Source organism: Equus quagga, chromosome 12, assembly GCF_021613505.1.
Source record: "Equus quagga isolate Etosha38 chromosome 12, UCLA_HA_Equagga_1.0, whole genome shotgun sequence".
In the NCBI taxonomy this organism is placed as follows: domain Eukaryota; kingdom Metazoa; phylum Chordata; class Mammalia; order Perissodactyla; family Equidae; genus Equus; species Equus quagga.
The window spans coordinates 51,429,972-51,452,287 of record NC_060278.1 but is presented as its reverse complement, the minus strand read 5'-3'; the positions used below and the strand labels follow the sequence as shown (position 1 = coordinate 51,452,287).

General features: G+C 36.2%; 1 protein-coding gene and 1 non-coding gene across 2 annotated transcripts in view; one reads left to right on the top strand and one right to left on the bottom strand.

The window, feature by feature from the left end:
- Positions 1-22,316, top strand: part of BRINP3 (BMP/retinoic acid inducible neural specific 3) — a 390,477-nt gene that overhangs the window by 150,630 nt on the left and 217,531 nt on the right. The gene's annotated exons all lie outside the window — the stretch shown is intronic.
- On the bottom strand, positions 15,382-15,448 carry LOC124249264 (small nucleolar RNA SNORD29). Its single transcript, XR_006891331.1, has one exon. It is a non-coding gene; the product is annotated as a small nucleolar RNA SNORD29 (small nucleolar RNA).

Here is a 22,316-nt window from a genome sequence, read left to right as displayed (position 1 = left end):
TGAAAGCATGCCTTGCCTTTACTCTATGTAGAAATGTCACTTTATTTCCAGTCAGTCATGGATTGCCAAAAAGGAAATGGGAAAAATGTAAACAGGGTAAAACAAGTAGAAGGAGTCTATTGTTTCCAGAAAGACTATCTTCCTGTTGGCATTCTGCCAGAAGACATCACTGAGTGCTGACAGCCACAAGTTCAAGCTTGGCCACTCTTACCATTGATGAGAGCACACTGGCAAAGGAGAACAGGCAGATTTACATCTACACTTGGAGCATGCTTGGGAAGGTGATCAGAATGGACAGATGCAGTGGTCAATATGAAATAAGAATAACTAGTATTTGGGTATCCTACAGTATGCTAGTTCCCGCAAGTATGAGTTCTTTGGCAGTGTCCCTTGAGTTTTCTTGACGATGGTCTCTTTAGTTGGGGCAATTTGCCCTTTTGCTCCCATTGATTATACCTACTCTCATCTTCCAGTAGTGAAATAACTAAGAGATACAGAATAGATGATATTATGCAGGCGGATTCTTTTGGGAAATTCACACAGGGACACACACACACACATATACACATTCATATATTTCTTTTTCAACATATATGTTCATTTTTTCAATTTTTAAAATGTGAACAGAAACGGATATATTTTAAAATATAGTTACTGGAAAATTATAGTTCAAAATAGGGTTGATGTATATAAGTGTTATTATAAATGGTTGAGTTAACTAAACAAATCATAACAAAATATACTGATAATTAAAAGAAATTTATCAAAAAGCAAGAACAGACAATTAATAATCACAGCCAAATCAAGAAAATACTAATGATGCACTGATAAAAGAAGTTTCCTTAAAATTCAGGGAATTTAAGCCATCAACATGTCTACATAACAGAAGCAGCTTGGTGATGTGCTAAGTTTTATGTGTTAGTTATTGTAAGCCCACTGCTGCAACAAATAGATCCCAAAATTCATGATTCAAATATAAATAGGGTTTATTTCTTGCTCATATAAGTGTATGGGTAATCTGCTGTCTTCAGTATGTGGCTTCCATGTTTGCAAGAGGAAAGATCTGGAAGAGGGAAAGAACATGCAGAAGTCAGATGGCAGATTTCCACAGGCCAGGCCTAAAAGGGGTGTGCACATCTTGTCTTCTTGCAATTGAAGGCAGAAATCAGCCCCATGGCCACCTCTGGCTGCCAAGTAGTCTATGGGTATGCCCAGGAGAAACAGAACATAGTCTTTTTGTGAGTATTTAACAATCTCCACCATACACTGCAAAATAATCAGACTTCTTAAAAGCATACAATACAAACTGTATTCAGTAAACTATTGACCTGACTAACTAACTTTGGTTTATGAAATCTAGGTAAAGTAAGTTTTGTATGTCAACTGAAATAGAGTCAGGGTAAAGGTCAATTGAAGGAGTCTATTTGATAATCAAAGTGAGGAATTCGAATCCTAGGAAACAGTCCAACAGAGTATTCTGAGGAACTGCTCCTAGGTCTACAGATTTGAGTGTAGTTTATATACTTTTTCACAAAGCAGTGTCTGTGCAGGAAGGGGTTTACACATCTGGTCGTCTGCTTCAAGGATAACATGAACAAGAGTGTTTTGGTTATTCATCAAACAAGGCTTGTAACGTTGGTGTAATCTAGGTGTGGAGGAAGGCAAGGACAAGGGCTGTCACTTTTTCCCTCAACCTCTGAGAAATGCAGCTGGGAAATGTGAGAGTGAGGTCCCCAGCAGCTTTTCCTGTTGTGGATCTGTCCAGCTGGCATCTTCAGTCGTGAGACGAGCGCTTCCAAGGTCACGCAGACACAGGCTGATGAGGCCTGCAGAGCCGCTTCACAGGACAGCATGGATTTTATTGTACTGACTTTAAGCCTATGCAGCTTGCTTGCTAGAGGTGCCTGTTAGACCAGGGAGAGGGCTTCCAGTTTCAGTCACACATAGCTAAATTAAGATGCTTTCAAGTGACACAATGTATAGGTAAGAAAAGTCCACGAGACTGTACATGATTCAACCATGAAAAGCTCATTATCTTTTTCCATTCTTTCATTGAGATATAATTGACGTATAACATTGTGTAAGTTTAAGGTGTACAATGTGTTGGTTTAATACTTTCATATATTGAGTATGATTACCACAGTTGTGTTAGCTAACACCTTTATCATGTCACATATTTATCATTTCTTTTTTTTCTCCCCAAATCCCCCCAGTACATAGATGTATATTTTTAGTCTTGGGTCCTTCTAGTTGTGGCATGTGGGACGCCACCTCAACATGGCCTGACAAGCGGTGCCGTGTCCCCGCCCAGGATCCAAACCCTGGGCCCTGGGAAGTGGAGCGTGAGAACTTAAGCACTTGGCCTCAGGGCCAGCCCCGATCATTTCTTTTTGTGTTGAGAATGGTTAAGAATTGGTCTCTTGCAACTTTGAGGCTTATAATACAGTATTATTGACTATAATCACTATGCTGTGCATTAGATCTCCAGGACTTATTTGTCTGCTAGTTGTAAGTTTGTACCCTTAAACACCACCTCCCCAATTTCCACATGCCCCAGCCCCTGGTAACCACCATTCTACTCTGTGTTTTTACAAGTTCAGTGTTTTTATATTCCATGTGTAAGAGAGATCAGACAGCATTTGCCCTTGTCTGTCTGAATTATCTCAAGCAGCATCACACCTTCAAGATTCGCCCATGTTGCTGCAAATGGCAGGATTTCCTTCTTTCTCACGGCTGAATAATGTTCCATTGTTTATATATGCCACAACTTCTTTACCTGTTGACAGATGCTTAGGTTGCTTCCACGTCTTGGCTACCATAAATAATGCTGCAATGAACATGGATGTGCAGATATTGCTTTGAGATGCTGATTTCAATTCCTTCAGATCTATATCGAGGAGTGAGATTCCTGGATCCTATGGTAGTCCAATTTTTAATTTTTTGAGGAACCAGAAAACTGTTTTCCATAGTGGCCAAATCAATTTACATTCCCACCAACGCTGTAGAAGTGTTCTTTTTTCTCTGTATCCTCAGCTATATTTGTTATCTCTTATATTTTTGATAAATGCCATTCTAACAGGTGTGAGGTGATAGCTCTTTGTGGCTTTGATTTGCGTTTCCCTGATGATTTATGATGTGGAAGAAGAGCTCATTATTTTTAATGAGTTCTTTGACCTCGGGGAACTCACACAGGGCTGAGTTTTATAAAATAGTTTAGTTTAGTTTTGTTTTTTAAACATTTGAATAATAGGATCCATTTGAGTAGTATAAACTGGATATCCTGGACATGTTGAAATGACAAATCATAAGTTAGAATTTTTATGTAGATGCATAAATGATAAAATAATTTGGGACATGTGTAGGACAAGTAAGAACACAGTGTCAGATCAATTGAAGGACTAACCTTCTGAGTCTGCCAGTTACACAGGCATGTTATTCAAATGGCTTCTCAACGCCTATGTGTCTAATTAGTTGATTATCAAGTAACTCAGAATAACTGTCTTGAGTGGTCTAGCCTTTATGTCAGCTCCTGATGAATGCTCCTTTCTTACACTTAAACTATTAGTTTAGAGTTCTGATTTACATGTGCATGGGCTTGATATCAAATTCCTAGGTATGGAGTTTCAATATCTACTTCCTGCCATTTCTCTTATCTTTAGAAATCAAGGTAAGTTTCTTCTTAACACTTTCTGGAACGTTATTTCTCAATGTTTGCTGACGATGGTTTTATCGTTCTGTTGGTTATTTCTCAGCAGCGTGGGCAGGAATATTCCAGATTTGGAATTTGAAGTAGCTAAATCCTTGCTTGCCATCATTTTACTTTTGTAAACTTCCTTCCCTCTAAAACCAACAAATCATTTATTTAAATATTATTTTATTAAGGAAGTTGTAAGCAAATCAAGAATTTTGCTGTCTGAAGCAATATACATCCCTTTATCACTCAAAAATACTTAAAAATTTATTTTTATTCCCTTCAACATTTTGCATAAGCTTCTTTCTGGGTATCAGTCTTTCATACATTGATGTTAGACGTTTGTGACTTTCTTGTATTTGTCTTACTGAGGTGCCTTTTATTTAATTTTTAATCATTTTATTTTAAAATTCAAGCACGCTGAGAAAAACGTAAATTTATTAATGTTATAACCCTTTGTTTTCACCCTCTAAAAAATTTTATCAAATTTTTATTGAGCTCACATGTTTTTGAATATTATCCCCTCTAAAAACCCTAATGATTACAAGATGCTGCAATTTTTAAAAAGCCATCAGTATTGCTATGTTTTCTCTGCTTCCTTGACTCTCTTATAGCCCCAATTAGCTAGAGGTGATTTATTTCACTAAATTTAGACAAAAAATATCATCAAGTTAATAATTGTTTTGTGGTTATAAAGTATTTTTGTATAGCTAATTATATAAACATTGATATCTGTTATTTAAAATATTACAGATGATATTTTAGAAATATTTGATGATTAGCAGCAGTAAGCATTATTGATGAAACAATTTAAATAAGATTTTTTTTTGGTCAAAAATGAATCAAGAGGAACATTTATCAAACTTTGGCACATGTTTCAAGAGCAATGTTTGTTATTACATTCTAAAAACAGAGCAAAACTACTTTTCAATGATTTATCAAAGCTGAGTTTTCCCCCAAAATAACTTCTTGTTTATTACTGATAATAATCAAGAATTTTTCAGAGAAAAAATTGTGCTCAGTAGCTTGTGGTGAAATTATTAACTCTGGACTATAGCTTCATTATGTATTGGAGAAAGTATGTGTGATCTCAATAGCCAAAAATTATGATAGAACATAATTTTGGAAACTGCTATATTACTTTTTGCTCTATTCATGTTTAATCTAAGTCCTCTTTCTCATTCTGCTTCCTAGTTTTGAAACATCACACACATTCTATAACTATAGATCTTAGAAAATAATCTTTCTTGCTTGCTGTTTACCAAACCAAATTAGTAACTTGTATTATCATGAAAAACATGGTTTGACCAGATCTAGCAATTTCTTCCACATGTTCTTTTCACCTTTTACATTGTGAAACAGGCTGAAAATGATTTCAATTGCTCTTAACCTGTGAATGATCGTGAAAGAGCCATTTGTATTTATTTGTTCTTTATCTAGACTTCCTATTTTTAGTGCCAGAAGCATGCTCTTCCAAGAGTATTGGCAACCTACAAAACCAGAAACCAGTTTAAGAGGCAAAGTGTTTATTTGGGATAGAAGAATTGCAAGTTAGGGAGCACAGATTCAGATAGAAACTCAAATGATGTCCTGATTACAGGAGAGGGGCTTAGGGCTTTTATGGGAAAAAGGGAGGAAGATGAGGTAAGTTGCATTAAGGAAGCATTCATTGGTGAAAGATGGGGTAAGGCTGGGTTTGTCCTCAGTTGATTGACTTAAGACTTGGCCATCAGCAAAGTCTGGGTTCATCAGTCCTTACAAACAAGATATTCTTGTCCACACTGACTTCTTGGAATGTTGGTGGTTTGATCCAGTTTGAAAGATAAAGAAAAGACTTGCAAGGCAATTCCTCTGGAATGGCTGCTCTGGCTCTATTTTAATATGACTCCACTCATCTCATCTTTCCTAGTATATTTGCCTTCCTTTAACAACACTTTTATGTATGTATTTATTTACTTAGGATTCAGGTTGCATAACTAGATATTTCTTTCAAAAAGGCTAAGAATTTATCACTCAGCACTTTTATGCATTCAAGCTGGGAAGCTGAAAAGGGATTTTCTCTTACAATTTCTTACATGTAACTGAAGACTTTTCATTTGCAGTAATTATGCAGCTGTCTCATGATTCTGTCATGCTTGTCATGCTTGTCCTGCTTTCTTGTGTAATCTCAGTGACATGAGTTATAATATTCAAACACACAGAACAGTTAAATGACCAGTCATAATGGGGAGGAGAAAAAAAAATCTTGTGTAAACTTTCCCTATTTCTTTAAACAGGTCTCTGAAGTACACACAATTTTATCTGTGAAATATTAAATCATCTATTATTATTTTATTCACTCAGTTGGTAAATCTCATCAGATTAAAAACATTTAACTGCTACAAAACACTCCATTCCTCAAGAGAAGGCTTGCAATAAGTAGAGGTTTTTTTTTTCTACTTTTGTATATGTTATGGTTCTTAATGAGCATCTCCATTGCTCCCTTTGAGCACTAAATATGTCAACTACATTTTAAAATCAAGTCATCATTTTGTTACCCAACATTCTCTGAGACTGTGAATAATATCCTTTCTATTGTCTATCCAGTTCTTATGCTAACCAGAAAAATGATAATAATAATTTAAAAATCCAACTTAAGATACAAATTTGTGGTGGAAAATAGCTTTTCTCCTTACTTTTGCTGATTAAATTCTCACTGACTGGGACAGACATATAAAAGAGATGTCATTATCATATGGCAGCCTATCTATGTATCGATGTACTTCAATCGGTAGCTAATCCAGACACCTAGAACTAATATATATTTTAAATAAGAAATTATTAACGCTTTCAATTAATACAATCCTAGTGAAGATCTTGGATCCTCAAAATATGATTCAGCCAAGTTACTTAATCCTTCTGATCCTTGTATATGCAAAAAGATGTGACTTACAGTTACATGACCCACTCTTCAAAAAGGAGTTGATCAGATTAAATGAGATGATTAATGTGAAGAAATTTATTACTGCTTGAAACATAATGAACACTCAGGACATAATGATGGTGATGATTATACAGCTAACAATCACACAAATGCAGAAGACAGAGGAATGTAACTTTATGCGAAGATTTACATTTTAATATGAGTCTCCACTTGGCTGGATGGCAGAAATTTAAACTTGATCAGCTCAGGGTTTCTCCTTCCTTTCATTGAAGTGGGTTGGGAAGATTGACAAGGCACCTGGTGGTAGATGGTGGGGAGGACTACCTCTGGTCCTCAGGATCATCATTTCTTCAGGCTGGCATCCACTGAGATGTCATTACCACCACCCTGTCTCAGTTGATGAAGTTCACTCTATGATAGTCCTCTTTCTAGGCCATGAGCAAGTCATTCCTCTTTCTTCAGGGCTGTCTGCTTACTCAGTCACATCCATGTTGTTCGAGCATGAAAGAAAAACATTCTAATCCCTTTGGAGCACTCTTAGGCCTATCTGCTTTAAAATAGAGTACCAATTATTATTTTGTTCCCAGGCAAAGTTGCCATAAATGGGCCTAGCCTTTTGTCCTGGACCATACTTAGGGACAGAGGACAGATCCTTTTCACAGATGCCCAAATCTATCAGGACTTTCATTATCTACTTCCCACCCCCACTACCCCCAGGGCTGGATAAGGTACAGGACAAATTTTCACAATCAACTACCATCTTTGCTTGAAATCTCAAATTCTCCAGTTTCTAGATCCACTATATGAAATCTCTTGGTATCTTTCATTTAAAGAGTATTTGACTTTTATGAAACTTAGTCATATTATTCTAATTCTCTCTCTCTACTTCCCCTCCAGTTACCCTCCACAGTATAACAATTTTATATTATGTATATAAAAACTATATATTATATAGTTAAATAGTTTTTTAGAACATCCTTTCATTAATTTCACAGGAAATCCACCTATTCATTGTAATCCTTAATTTTTTCCTGCATGTAACATGAAAAACAACATCCATTTTTCAAACAAAATCTACTAATTCATATGACAAGCAGCCATTTTTCCAAATCATCTGAAGTTTTCATAATACCGTGGAAAAATTTAACTGTATTTAAATATTATTAGGTCTAGCAACTTCAGGTGAAAATATACAGCATAATTATTTTCAAATAAGAGTGCATTAAGGACATTCTTTGACATCATAATGTGTCCAAGGCAAAGATAATGAAAGATAAATTCATGAAAATTATGAGTAAATAATATCCTAATTCATTTAGTCAGTCAAAATTTAAAACCAGTGGAACTGAAAAGCTTTTATTGTTTCCTAATTAAGAGATCTTTTGCCTAATTTTAATATCTAAGATAGCATTTATTACACTATTCCACCATTTTGTAAGATTTCCAAAATATACAGAAGTCTCATTTCTATTTAGGTATATCAGAGTCTTGTGATTTATACTTTACTTTTCAAATATTTCTCCCTTGGATTGTTATTTCATACATGACTTACAGATAGTTAATTGATAGTTAATTGGAAACATAAATGAAAGATATTTTGAAAGGCATATTTTTTCAGCTTTGCCCAAACCATAATTATGTTTTGTTCAAGTTCAGGGGAATAAATATAATGGTAATGGCTTCCTTCCACCTCTGATGCTTGTCATTGGGTGTTGAGTTTATGGCAGAGATTAGCTTTGATTTGCTCTTTCATGTCTGCCGACCTAACTCTATTCTTCAATATTTTGACCCACAAAATAGTAGGGTCATGCTGTCTAAGTAAGACTTCCAGCCTTGCTCCCAGCACAGCATGGAAAAACTAGGGCAATTCATTGCATTTCTAAACACTTATCTTTTATTTTAAAGGACCATTTGTTATAACCTCAACTTTAATCTGGCTATAAAGACCAATATACACAGGACTCTCACAAAGAGTAGGATTTAAATAATGATCTATGGAATTTGTATTATTTATTCTACTTTCTAAACATCTTTACATTTTCATTTATTAATTCATTTTCAGGGCATCTACTAATTGCTAGGCCCAGTGCTAGGTGCCAGGCACACAAAGAGAAATATAATATAATATAGCACCTATTAAGGAGATAGTTAATTCTCTAGGGGCCAGCCCAGTGCTGTAGTGGTTGGGTTCGTGCACTCCGCTTTGGCAGCCTGGAGTTCACAGGTTTGGATCTCAGGCACAAACCTACACGCTTCTTGTCAGGTCGTGCTTTGGTGGTGTCCTACATATAAAATAGAGGAAGATCAGCACAGATGTTAGCTCAGGGGCAGTCTTCCTCACTAAAAGAAATAAACAAAATAAAATGAAAAGCAACCTTGGAATAGGAACTATGACAGTGGAACGCATAAAGTAGTATTAAAACTCAAGATGGGGGTGGTGGAGGGAAAAAGATATGTGCCCGAGAAGGACATACCCACGAGGAGAGGGAAAAAGAGTGATAAGGGAGTATATGGTGCTCCTAGCTTCAGGAAGAGAGGGTGGAGCCAGATGGATGGGTGTACGTCCTAAAAAGTGGATTCTGATGGAGGTGTCATATTTGAGCCAGCCACATGCAAGCAATGTCCTAAAGTTCTGTTTATAATTAACCAGCCAGAAAGACTAAGAGGGGCAAGAAAGAACAGGGACATGAAAGAGAACAAAATTAATAATCTTTTTTTCACCATTATATGCTCACCAAAAGAATGTTTATTTCTTCCTCTTAATGTTTTCACTCGTTCAATCAGATAAAGTAATTAAAACTGTTCCCCTACTCAGATGAGTGAAAGATAGAAGGAAACACATGACTCTATGTCTGATGTAATTATTTTAAGGAAGAGACACCAATGTGGAACATGCTCCAGTTTCATAACTCAAGGATCAACTTGGGTGAAGCATCTCTCAAAAGATTTAATCCAGAGCTACTCCATCTTTATTCTTTCACACAAGAGAATAAAAGTGAGTGGGGGCGAGTATAATAATAAAAAGTTTTCCCTAATCCCATGTCTATCACGAGACACAAGGAGAACCTTTATCCCCTGGGTGTATTTCCCTGAGAAGCAGGTTGGCACATGGGTTGCATGTTGGTGCCAGAATATAAGCACTTAAATTTTTTAAAAACTTGGTGGGTTAAAGAAGACTTGAGAAAAATTGTTTTCTCTAGCCTAATTCCTCTAAGTAAGTGAAGGGCAAATTGGAACAAGTCAAAATATTGAGTTTGAGGTAAGTTCTTCATAGAAACGAAACAATCAAACCATAGAATTAGCATTCTTATTACATATCCCAAAAAGTCCTGAAAATATTAGATAAAGTTAAAGAAAATTAGAATGGAAATGAGAGCACAGTTAGAAATGAAGGATGGAGATTCTTAGAAAGAGATGCAAAAACAGGTATTACTATATTGATTCTATAACCCAAGAAGTGAGGATAGTTTGGGCTAGCTTTCAGTTCCAAGTTAAAGCAGCCAATTTGAGCATTCTTTCTCTTGTCCAATTTTTATCAATATAAAGAAAGAGGAAAGGTATGTTTTCTTTGCTTCCTTTCTTTGAATAGCATTTTCATTCATTCATTCAAATGTGTATTGAACATTTAAATGCCAGTCTTTGTGTTCAGGACTGGTTATCTTACACATGAACTCTGCCTTCAGCTTAAGTGGGAGACCAAAATGTAACAGATATACTATTTTTTAACACAAGAGACATAAATAGAGATATCAATCAATTGTAACAAGAACATAACAGGAATGTATGATTCTGCCCATGGAAACCAGTAAAGATGTTACTGAAAAGGAAGAGTGAAGGTCAAAATATTACAGGATAAGTGTCAGTTAAACAGGAAAAGTAAGAAAGAAGGATTTCGGGCAGGGAAGGCAACATAGGTAAAGGCATGGATGTGTGAAAAAGTATGTGCTGTATTTGGAAAATCACAATAGTTCAATGTGATTTTTTGTTTAAATGACTTTCTAAAGAACTAGAAAACAAATGAATGACAGAGAGGGCACAATTGAAAATTCAGGAGAAAGAATCATTGATGGAACAAAGGACATGAAGATGGCACAAGCAATTAGATCTCACACACAGGGTTTACAAAGTAAAAGGACATCACCACTTTCCCTGAGGCAGGTGGGCAGAAGGGACGCACGTGAGCTTTTGCAGACAATTCGAGAAGTGAAAATAAGAATTTGAAGGACTTTCTCCCTAAGATCCTCAATTTCTACCGTAAAATTAGAGTCAAGGCCATTTGTGGACAATGTAAGAGATCTGTGGAGCTGTGAGATGAGTGATAAAAATTTGGAATAGCTGACCCTAGGAATGTGTGAGTTTGGGGTAGGTATAAAGCCAGCCTCATCTGTTTTTTAAGCCTAAAACTTAGCAATACTTATGTGTCCTGCTTCTTATAAAGATCCTTAGATAGGCTGCTGCTGAGATCAATGATATTTTGAAAGGCAAGATCTTTCAGACATATTTTAACATAATAAAAGACAATCAAACCATTACCAAAATTAGAAATTTTTCCATACTGACCCTTTTATTTGCTTACCTTGAATACAAAAGAATGATTAAATTGCTGAATTCAAACGTATTTAGTGTGAGCCCAATCATTCTTTGAGAACTTACATTCAGGGTGAATATTATCCTTGATATATTTTTGCCTAGAAATACAGTGGATTTCAGATTTTGGAGGTCCCACAGATATCCGCAACTCTTAAGCTTTACAATGCTGACCTTGTCAGGACTTATGAAAATAATTGATTTAACGTAAGAGATTCAGTAAAATAGTTTATATTCGCTATCTTTTTGTCGTCTCTTTATAATCACACCTGATCCTCACCACTGGTTGGAAATAATTCTTTCCAGGGTCATCAGAGCTCATTCTTGTTCAAACTCAATGACTCATCTTGTAGAATAACATCTGTAAGACACGTTAAGAGAATGTCATCCTTAGCCAAACTGCTGGTGCTCGATTCTGACTCTGCCACATAGCAAGCAGTGTTATCTTGGGCAAGTAACCTAACTTCTCAGTGTCTCAGTATTTTCATCTCTAAAATGATGTTCATAATTGAATCTACCTAATAAAGTTATAAGGATATATGTGTTAAGGTTCCATTACCTAATGTAACAAATAGACCCCCCAAGCTTCAGTGACTAAATAAAGTAAACCTGTTTTGGCGCTCACCTAGCATTCCAATGTTCATATTCCTGGTCTGCAGCGGTGGGAGTGAGGGGACCAACCACGCAACCATTCAGGACCCCAAGTGGCCGACAGATCTCCCATCTTCATCTGCACTGGCACGCAGTTGTTGGTTGGGATTTATCATGGAGGATCTATCATGAGATATTTTCATGCACCGGGCTCAAAAATGACTCCCATCATTTCCATGTGCCCTCTTTTTGCTACAACTCAGTCCTATGGCTACATTTTACAAAGTGGAGGCTGGAAAAATGTGGTTTGGTTTTGTGTTCAGGAAGAAGAGCAAGTAAGCTTGGTGATCAGCCAACAATCTCTGTAAAATTCCACCCTTCTGGACATCAAACATCTATTCAATCTTCTTTTTATATAAAATACACTTAGATCTGCTTCAAGGAAGACAAATCAAAGCTCCATCAAACCATTGTATCCAAGATCTCTGGATGTAGCAGAGTTCTTTCCATTATGTCTGGATTGGTTCTTCACAGTCTGACAACCAATGAACAACCAAAGAGACCTTCTCTACGACCTGGAGACACGATATTCACAATAAAATCTCTCATTTAGAAGAGAGAAGAATAGAAGACATACAGTAATTGTTGACCAATAGATATTAGGCAGTCCTACTAGTAGACATGCTGAAGACTTCCTACCCAGGGGAGAGGGTAAATTGATGAGACTTAGGCTCTGCTCTCTTTGAGGAAATTAGTTGTCTGGTGGTCCCTATGGTCCTAACTCTTCTCTCTTGAAGATTCTTTCTTATTCATTGCTCTTCATGGCCCCATCTGCAGTGGGCATTAGGTCGAATTTCCTTCTTGGGGACACCAGTGCTTCTGCAGCCCTCTTTTTCCTTATTCTAGTTTGGGTTCTGAAGGCAGTCTTAAGGCTCAAACAGTTAAGGTTTTTCAAGGTTTAAATAGTTAAAGGCTTTCTGGTTGTTGTTTTATTTGATCTGGGTTTATGGTTTCCTTGTCAATATTGGGTCTAAAAACCCAGTGTGCTTTTAATCTGTTTCCAGTGCCATGTAATCCCATTCAATGCTTTTTTGGAGTCACAGGTCTTAAGATCTGCTCTATTTATTTGGCTCCTTGCCCCATGCCTTTCTCCTTCTCAACTTCCTGGAGCTTCCTTGAGGCTGCCTTTACAAAAGCAGATAGGAAAAGTATGTAGTGGATTGTGTTGGAGGTTTGGCTGCCCAGGAAAGGATGTGGTAGACGTCACTTCCACTTATATTCCATTAGCCAGAACGCAATTATGTAGCTACATCCACTGGGCAAAGGAGAAATGGTATTCATTTGTATGCTCAGGAGTAAAGGGGGATAGTTTTGGTGATCGGCTAGACATCACTACCACAAAGACTTAGGGAATTAAAATATATCTCATGCTTGGTAAGGTATTTGGAACAAAGCACTTCATTAATGTTTCCAATTATTATTATTATTTTGTTGTATGTGACCATGGTTAATAATTATCTTCCAAAGTCTATATCATTTCTAGTTCTCTTCCTAACCGTCAAATCGTTTCATAGCTTTCTTTTCTGTCCTTTTACTCTGTCCACACCTAAATGAAAATTTCTCTTTGTGCTTTGTTCTTAGCCCTGTTTTTCTTCTTAGTCTTCTCTCTCTGTAGGTGATCATATATTTCACCTAATGTTAACTGTACTTCTATGCTGATGATTTTCAAGAAAGTAGATTAATCCCTGATCTTTCATCTGAAATCCAGAGCAAAATTCCTGACTATTTGGAAGATATCTCATCTGGGATATCTCTTGTACCTCAGGCTTAGTATATGAAAAAGTGAATATATTGTAAGCTACTCATTATTTGTTCTCTGCTGTTCTCTCAGACGTTGGGTACGATTTCTTTCCTAAAGCAACTTCCCTTTACTCTCCTCCCTGCCTGGCATTTTCCCCATGCCTTCTGAAACATCTGATTTCATGGTAAATAAACATCCCATGTCATAAGCTTCTCCTCTCAATCATCTTTACTGCCTAGAGTTATAATTGACACCTAGCTCTCCACTGAAGCTATTTCCCCTGCAGCCAAATCAAAGAGAGGAAGCTTATTCTCACAGACTCTTCCTTACCTTAAATTCACTCTCCTATGCCACTACCATATTATTACTTCCTAGCTGTCAATATCTCCTCTGCCCTTGAATAAAATCATCTGATGTTTTAAAACTTAAACCATTAGAGCATTCCATCTTCTGCCCCCTCCTCACCTCTATAGTCTATTGACCTCTAGGTCATTTCATGACATTTCCTGAAGACTGTATCACTAGGATCTATGTTCCTCATCAGCCAAGTCTTGCCCTAATGTCTCAGGCTATCTTAAACATCCATTTGGACCACATACATCATATATTAGTCTCTTCATTCCTCCTCATTTAGTGACTTCCAGCTCCGGTTTACTCGAACAACCATTTTCTTGGTCACATTCCTGACTCTGTCATAACATAGAGCTGCCTTATGTTGGAAATATTAAATTAAGTTATCTACTTGTTTGTCAACACAGCGACCTCGTATTAAGCTGAAGGCCCATGTTCTTCTCTACTAGACTATTTCTTCTTTCCATTTACACTTCTCCTGAAGAATCTTGACTCACCTTACTCTCAGCTCTAACATCACTTTTTCTCAAGACTTTTCTTAAGGTCTTTCTGGCATCTTACCTTAAATTTAATTCTCCCTCTGGTTTTTACGTGATGCTGCTTCCTTTCTTAAACTTTCTTCAAATTTTAGTATAATGGCATGTGACTGTTTTTAGCACTAGAATAGCTATTGAGCTGTGAAGAGGGACCCTGTTTCTCATTTAATCCAAGTCTTTAGCATCATTCTTCATAGTCAATTCACTAAGTCAATACTTCCTTCAGTCTTGCTTACCCTTTCTGTTTACTCTCAACTCCTAAATCTTTATCTTAATGCTAGTGTTACCTTCTTAAATACAACCCTTTGGTTGCTTCCCTGCTTCTAACTTCTAAATGTCTGTTCACTGTGATTAAGACAAAGTCCATCAAGCTGGCCATGAGTAACTAGTCCCGGCAGGACCTTTCCCTTATCTTTTTCTTTTACTCCTTGCATTTTTACATTCCATTTTAACAAATACATTTTGCTTTCCTCTTTCACTTCCAATATTAATAACAACAACAACCATAATTAACATATTCTCAGCTCTGGGTCTTGCACATGCATTCCTTTCTACTGGTAATAATTTTTCTCCATTTTTCATAATTCTTTTTTTTCAAGGTTAATAAAACTTTATTTAAAAGGGCTGAGATGATTGTATGCTACTTTGAACAGCGAGGCTGTACAAGCAATGACTTGAAATTCTTTTTTTTGACACGCTCCAAGACTTTTATTCGATTACGTGTACCTTCAGATTGGAGTTGATCAGAAATATGGCTGACAGTTTCCCTCAAGTCATTCTTGGGCTCCAGACAATGTGCTGGACCTTTGGGTTAACAAGCAGGGCAGTTGGAACAGGAAAGACAAAGCTGTGGGTGATAAAATTTCCTTAAACATGATATCCTCCATACCTGTCTTCTCCAGTTTCGCAGGTGTTCACATGTTTTCACTGTGTAAGTCATAGTGAGCTAGTTTGATTCATCATAGAAATTCACGGTTCCTATTAATGCACTGAAGGTCTCCATTTAGGAATTTGTATTAGTTTTCTATTGCTGCAGTAACAAATTACCACCAACGTGGTGGCTTGACACAACACAAATTTATTATCTTATAGTTTTGGGGGCCAGAAGTCCAACATGGGTCTCATGCTGTAATCAAGATGTCAGTATTGCTGCATTCCTTTTGGAGGCTCTAGAAAAACTCCGTTTCCTTGCCTTTTCCAGCTTCCAGAGGTCACGAGCATCCCTTGGTTTATGGCCACCTTCCTCCATCTTCCAGCTAGCATGGTTAAGCCAAGTTCTCCTTATGTTGTCTTCTCTCTGATTCTCTCTTCTGATTCCCTCTTCCACTTTTAATGACTCTTGATTACATTCAGCCCACCTGGTTAATCCAGAATAATCTCCCTATCTTTAAGTCAGCTGATTACCAATCTTATTTCCCCTTTGTCACATAATTTAAGATATTCACATGTTCCAGGAAGTAGAAATGTGGACCTTTGGGAGGGTGGGCATTATTCTGCCTGCTCCAGCATTTGTTTCTCCAGGAAACTTTCCTTTACTTCCCAGTCCAGCTTATTATTCCTCATTTGTGTTCCCAAAGATGCTGCTACTTCTTAAATTTAAATATCACTTATTATACTAAAGGCCAAAGCTTAACTATTTATCTGTCTCTACCGCTAGGCTATAAACTGCATAATGGCAGGGGCTGTGTCTGTATTATTCACTCGTATGATGCTCACATACACAGGAGTTCCTCAAGAAATAAGTTAAATGAATGAATGAATACATTGTGCAGAGAACTTAGATTTCAAGTTAGAAGACTGGGTTGCCTCCTGGCTCTATCACCTACCAGGTAGTGATACAGAAACCAGTTAATATCTCAAGTCTCTATTTCCCTACCCACAAATTATACAATATATTATTTGCCTTATCTCCCAACATTATCAAATTAATAACATGACTCAAAATACATAAAGCCATGTTGTTTACTGACGAGCATATTAATATAATATGATTAAAACATAAATTGGATCTTTTTACTTCCTTTCTCAAAGATCTAGCTAAAAAAATTAATCCAGAAAATAAATTTCAAATTCTATAGCATTTTATTAAGATCCTTCATCATCTGGCCTAAATGTTTCTTTCTAAAGCTGTCTCAGATCCTGTGTCATAGTCATATCTCTTTTTTCCAGTCCATTTAGATTATACTCTATTCCTAAGCCATACCGTATGTGATCATTCTCTATAAGATGACATATGATTAAATTTCACTCTAAAATGTATTTTGCAAGTGTACCAGAATACTCATGGCCACTGCCCATTGCATTCTGTAACTGTAACAACAATAATATTAATGGTAGTGAAAATGTTTACATTATTTCAAATTTTACATGAGCTTTCTAGCCATTCTTTCTTGATCTTCACTATAATCTCCTGAGTTTTATTCCCACTATGCAAGTGAGAAAACTGGTGAGTGAGGTTTCCAATGTCTATACTCTCCCCTCCTTCCCAGAAGTCTCTTTTCTCATTTTTTTTATTTACTGAAATATTAATAATCCTTTAACACCTTCAAGTGTAACCTACTTTCCTAAGATTTAATCTCGTTGGTTACTATTAATTATACCTTTCTCTACATTTCCATGGCATATTATTTGTATGTGAATTTTTCAGATATGTTATTCTGCATTAAAGAGTACCCTTTTTGATAGAGTTTGAACTCTGATGGAGATCAAAGTTTTAAAATATCAAAATGTCTAGCACAGTGCTCTGAATATACAAGTCACTCATTATAGGGTGAAAATAAGTTAGATAATTTAGGTGGAAAATATAAGATCTGTAAGTGGGCTAGGTGGCTGGTGGCTCTTAACATCCCTTTCAGCTACATTTTATTTTATAAAATTGCCTTTGACAGAAGTAAGGTCAGCCAAGACATTAAAGTTCTTAGCTATAGTTTTCCTGAATTTGATAATATGACTTACAAAGTATTTTGCATATTTAGTTCACACACTATCCACATAACAGAAGTATGACACTCAAGCCATAAGAGGACCTGAAGGTCGTGTGAATCTGGACCCGAATCGCGCCTTCCTTAGTGTGTGTCTGTGTAATTCACTTCTTCAAATCTCAGTTTTCTCATTCGTCATATAGGGAGAGTCCAAGTAGGGCTGTTATGAGGATAAAATAAGATACAACATAGAAAGCATTTATTAGTGTGCCCGGAGCATATTCAGATCTCAGTAAGATGACTGTTGATGTTATTATAAGAATAAGAAAGTCGCACACGTAAGACAGGATAGATACAATTTACATCATGCGTGATTGCTGTTCAAATACTCTATGCACATAGCTTTTAGAGTTTTCCTTTGTAGTTCTCTCTACTTACCCTTCGCTACTTAGTAAAAATTGTTAAATTCCCATTTTTGTTTTGGTGCATCCTATTTTATCACTTGTACCAATCTCACATTGTCCTCCTTGCTTCTCTTTCGTGCTGCTCCTTCATCTATGCTACCTTTTTCTTTTACTTTCTTCTTACCTATTGGCTTGACATAAACACATCTGTATAAGACACTGCCAAATTTTGTTGGTCTGATTTACTGAGCATCTCATCAGCTTCTCTTGAGGAAGACTCAAAAAGCGCTGGAAGTAACAATTCCCTGTGCTTAATTAACTGGACAACCACTGTTATCCATCGTATGTAATTACTCTGCAATCAGATAGGTCCAAACAATTATACTCTTACTTCTTTTTATTTTCAAATTGCTATAAATTATTTGTAATCTGTGGCCCATCTTAACATGACAATACATACAGATGCTAAAAGTAATTTGTAAATTAAAAATCCTATGTGATATAGTTTGTGATTGAAACAATAGTAATTATTGGAAGGATATGTTGCTGAATTTGAAACAAATGTTTTAAACTCGAATGGAATAGAATGACAAATCTGGCTCAAGCAAAAGCCGTGTATTCCCGGAATAGGTTATTATATCCACAAGTTGGCAAAGATTTCCAATTAAATGTTAGAGACTATGAAAGAAATAACCCTTCACACATGATGTGACATTTCCCGAAAAATATCACCTGTATCCTTAGCTATCTCTTATTATCTGATGATACAATATGAGATTTAATTTAAGATTTGGAGTCAGCATTTCAGAGCTTTAATTTAAGAAACTTTATCTTGCTTTACTTTTCCAAACCTTTGTATCTCTCACATTTGAAAGTTCTCATAACTTTGAAAAAAACCTTTTCAAGAGAAAACTTGAGAATATTGAAAACATCTTAAGGTCTATTTCATTTCTTATTTGGAAACCTAACGACAGCTTATGATATAGCTGGATCCACAGCTCAGGTGTTTTGAACACAGGAAAGGCTGCTCTATTCGTTTCAACACTCCAGGCTAGAGCAGATATATTTAAGAGATTACTGCAAAACATAAAATAATTTTTTTTAATACCTCCGGGAACATACAAATGCTTTGACTATATTTTGACTTCTCTTCTCATTTTGATGCCATTCCAAAGTTTATTTCAGCTCTTGGAAATGCACGGATATTCCCTTTTACAATATTTCTAAATTATCACTCATTTTCACCTATGGAGGAATTCTTTGGACTATTATTGTATTCAACTTTGCAATAACACAATTTATAAAAGATCTTAATTTTCTATTAAGTCTTGGCGCCACTCCAGATGGGGTTAGTTACTTAAGCATAAAAATTTTTTCATTATTAAGTGTTTTCATCTACAAGGTGACCTTAGAAAAAGTTATCATATATCCTACATTTCTCTGGACAGTCTTGATTTTAAATATTTTGTCCAATTAAGAGACCATATGCTGTGAATTTATCTTCAGTAAATATGATCAACATGCCTTAAGGCATGTGAGAATTTATTCTATTGTCACCTTTCTTATAAGTGTTGTTTTCAATCTTTATAAACTCTTTTTTTTTTTTTGAGGAAGATTAGCCCTGAGCTAACCTCTGCTGCCAAACCTCCTATTTTTTGCTGAGGTAAATCGGCCCTGAGCTAACATCCATGCCCACCCATCTTCCTCTACTTTATATGAGGGACATCTGCCACAGCACAGCTTCATAACCTGTGTGTAGGTCCACACCTGGGATCCAGACCAGCAAGCCCCAGACCACCAAAGTGGAACGTGCAAACTTAACTGCTGCGCCATGGGGCCAGCCCCTTTATAAACTCTTTTTGATCTATGGGAAGAGACTTTGTTTTATTCCTCCAGTTTCTCTCTTTAGACTCAACTTCTCTCTCTCTCTAACTATGTGCCTCTATCTCTATATTTGGGGTCACCAGTCTTTTGTATTTTTATTTTACCTAAAAGATCAAATCAACATCCTTTTATGGAAAGAAGGGTTTTGCTTTGTATTTTTATAAAACTATGATGATTTAAACTTTCTCACAGGATAAAGCAATCTTTATTCTATATCTACTGAAGATAACAGTAAAATTATATGTTATCAAGATAAACGGTAAAATAATATACTATCAAAAATGGCGACATTTGGTTAATATTATTCTCTAGATTCTCTGATTAACTCATTATTAACATTACTCTTCAAGTCTTCAAAATAAGTATCATTATTATTACTATATTATTCCTACTCTTTTTGGTTCCCAACCTCAATCTCTTAATCATTATACTCTGCTGCTAACCACAATATTTCTTCAAATTTTGTTATGTACCCCCTTACCGCCTACCTTTCAGTCACCTAGGGTTAATCTTTGTCCTATCAACATTCAATGCACTTTCATTTATCCATGTCTGTGCTCAGGTCTAAGCCTTGAATGCTTTTCTCACATTTCTCACATATGAAAATCCTTGTCAGTTTTCAAGGCAAAATTTAAAGGCATGTCTTCCATGAAGACTTCCCTAATAATTGAGATCAAAATAAATGTAATATCTTTGCAAAAGACAGAAATTTATGATACTAAATACGAACACATGAACTGGTGCTGTCTGATTTAGTTCATTGGCATTCTTAGTAGAATTCTGATTGCAGCCTAAAATCAAGAAGAAAGGACAGAAGAACAGAAAATGCTTGCGTTTTGAAGTGAAAGATATACAGGTTTAGATCAGGCTTTAGCATTAAGAACTGACTTACCCAGTGAATAAGGAGATGTGAGGGAAATGGAGAATAGTTAATTCCTTCCTCATCCCTGCCTTGAACTATGGAATCCACCCTGAGGTTAAGGAATTAACATACATTAGCTGGTATTCATTCAATGTTTATTGACTTGAATTACGTCCTTTCTGTTGAAAATTAAACAGCCATTTTGCAGTGCATCATGGGCTAATCTATTAATTTAGTTTATTCCGACCTTGTGTATTTTGGATGACCTGGAAAGGGAAAAAAAGCATAGGTTAAGTAGCATTGATTTTCGGAGAAGATGAGCAATAAGGAGCCTTGGGTGAGAAGGTGGAGGTTTTAGGTATTTTCACAGAGGGTTATTCTATGATTATACAATTAATGAGTTAGAGACACTGCAGGAAGGGAAGACGGCTGGGGAAACAGCAACAAAGGGAGAAAGTTATGAGGATTCAATATGATGAGCTCACGCTATGGCTTCAAACTGGCCGTGATGGATGGTTTTGGCTTTTAGAGGAGTTCATTTAGTAAATAACTAAATGCCAGACACTGTCCTAGGCATTTTATGTCTCCTATTATATTTCTTCCAAAAAGGAATTTTGGTTGATAAAACCTGTCAGAACGGTATTGTTATCATTTTTAGGCATGTATAAAAATCTACTTGCATTGAAAACACTACCAAAAATGTGTTTTAACTTCACTATAGTTGACTACTAAAAGTCACATGACTTTTAGTTGAATTACTATCTTGACTCCGAATTAACGTTCTCAGAAAGCCTGTATGCCTCTATAAACATGAATATGAGGGTTCAAAGTTTTCCTTAGTAAACCAAAAGTCAAGAGACCATAACAAATTTCCCATGCAATCAACAGCAAATGCTTTGCATTCAGTACAGCATTCTCTTTCTTATTAATCCTTCTTATTATGGACTTTTCACTTGGTGTTATTATAAATAGTGAACCAGTACAGTCAGTAAAAACAGCAGTATTCTCAAAACACAAAAAAGGTGAGTCCCAATTGCTAAAAGCCAAATGTAACAAATAACGGGGATATACAGGCAACTAGAGATTGGCCCCATTGCCTGCTCCATGTCTTCGAGCTTCAGTCTTTGGAGGGACCTTGGCAAAACTGGGCAAAGTTTCAAAACCACTACATGAGAAAGTTAAAATAAAATGCGTTAGGTTAATTATAGGTGTATATTTCATTTTTATTCTGAAGATTTATTTTGAGATTTAAATTTTATTTTCATAACTAGGATTAACTAACAGTAATATTTTCAGATTGGCAAATGATAAATTAAAGAGAGTGAAATATCCTAAAATAGGTATAATTATTTTTTAAGGAACTATTGACCTTAAACAAATAGTTATTTCTCCAGCAAAAACGGGTTTATTTGGGATCAGCAAAGAATGACAATTTGGGGTCTGTAACCATGGTAAGCCATGTGCAAGTCCCCCAGCAGCAAGGGAGGAGAAAACCTTTTTATGGGGGGAAAAGGAAAGTGGGAGCACCATTCTAAACTAAGAGTTCAGAGGTTAAGTGGCATTTCATTGGCTGAGTTGTGACAGGCTCTCATTGGCTGAGCTTCTTGTCAGTCAAGAAGAGGAAATCCTTCTTCTTCCTGTGGGCTCTGCTGTGATGTGGAGCATGAGAGCTCTCCCTTTTGGCTTCCTTACTCCAATTTAATAAGATCTCTGTTTATTAATTTTCACAGAATGTGAGGTAACCTCCCTTTATAGAGGTAATCCA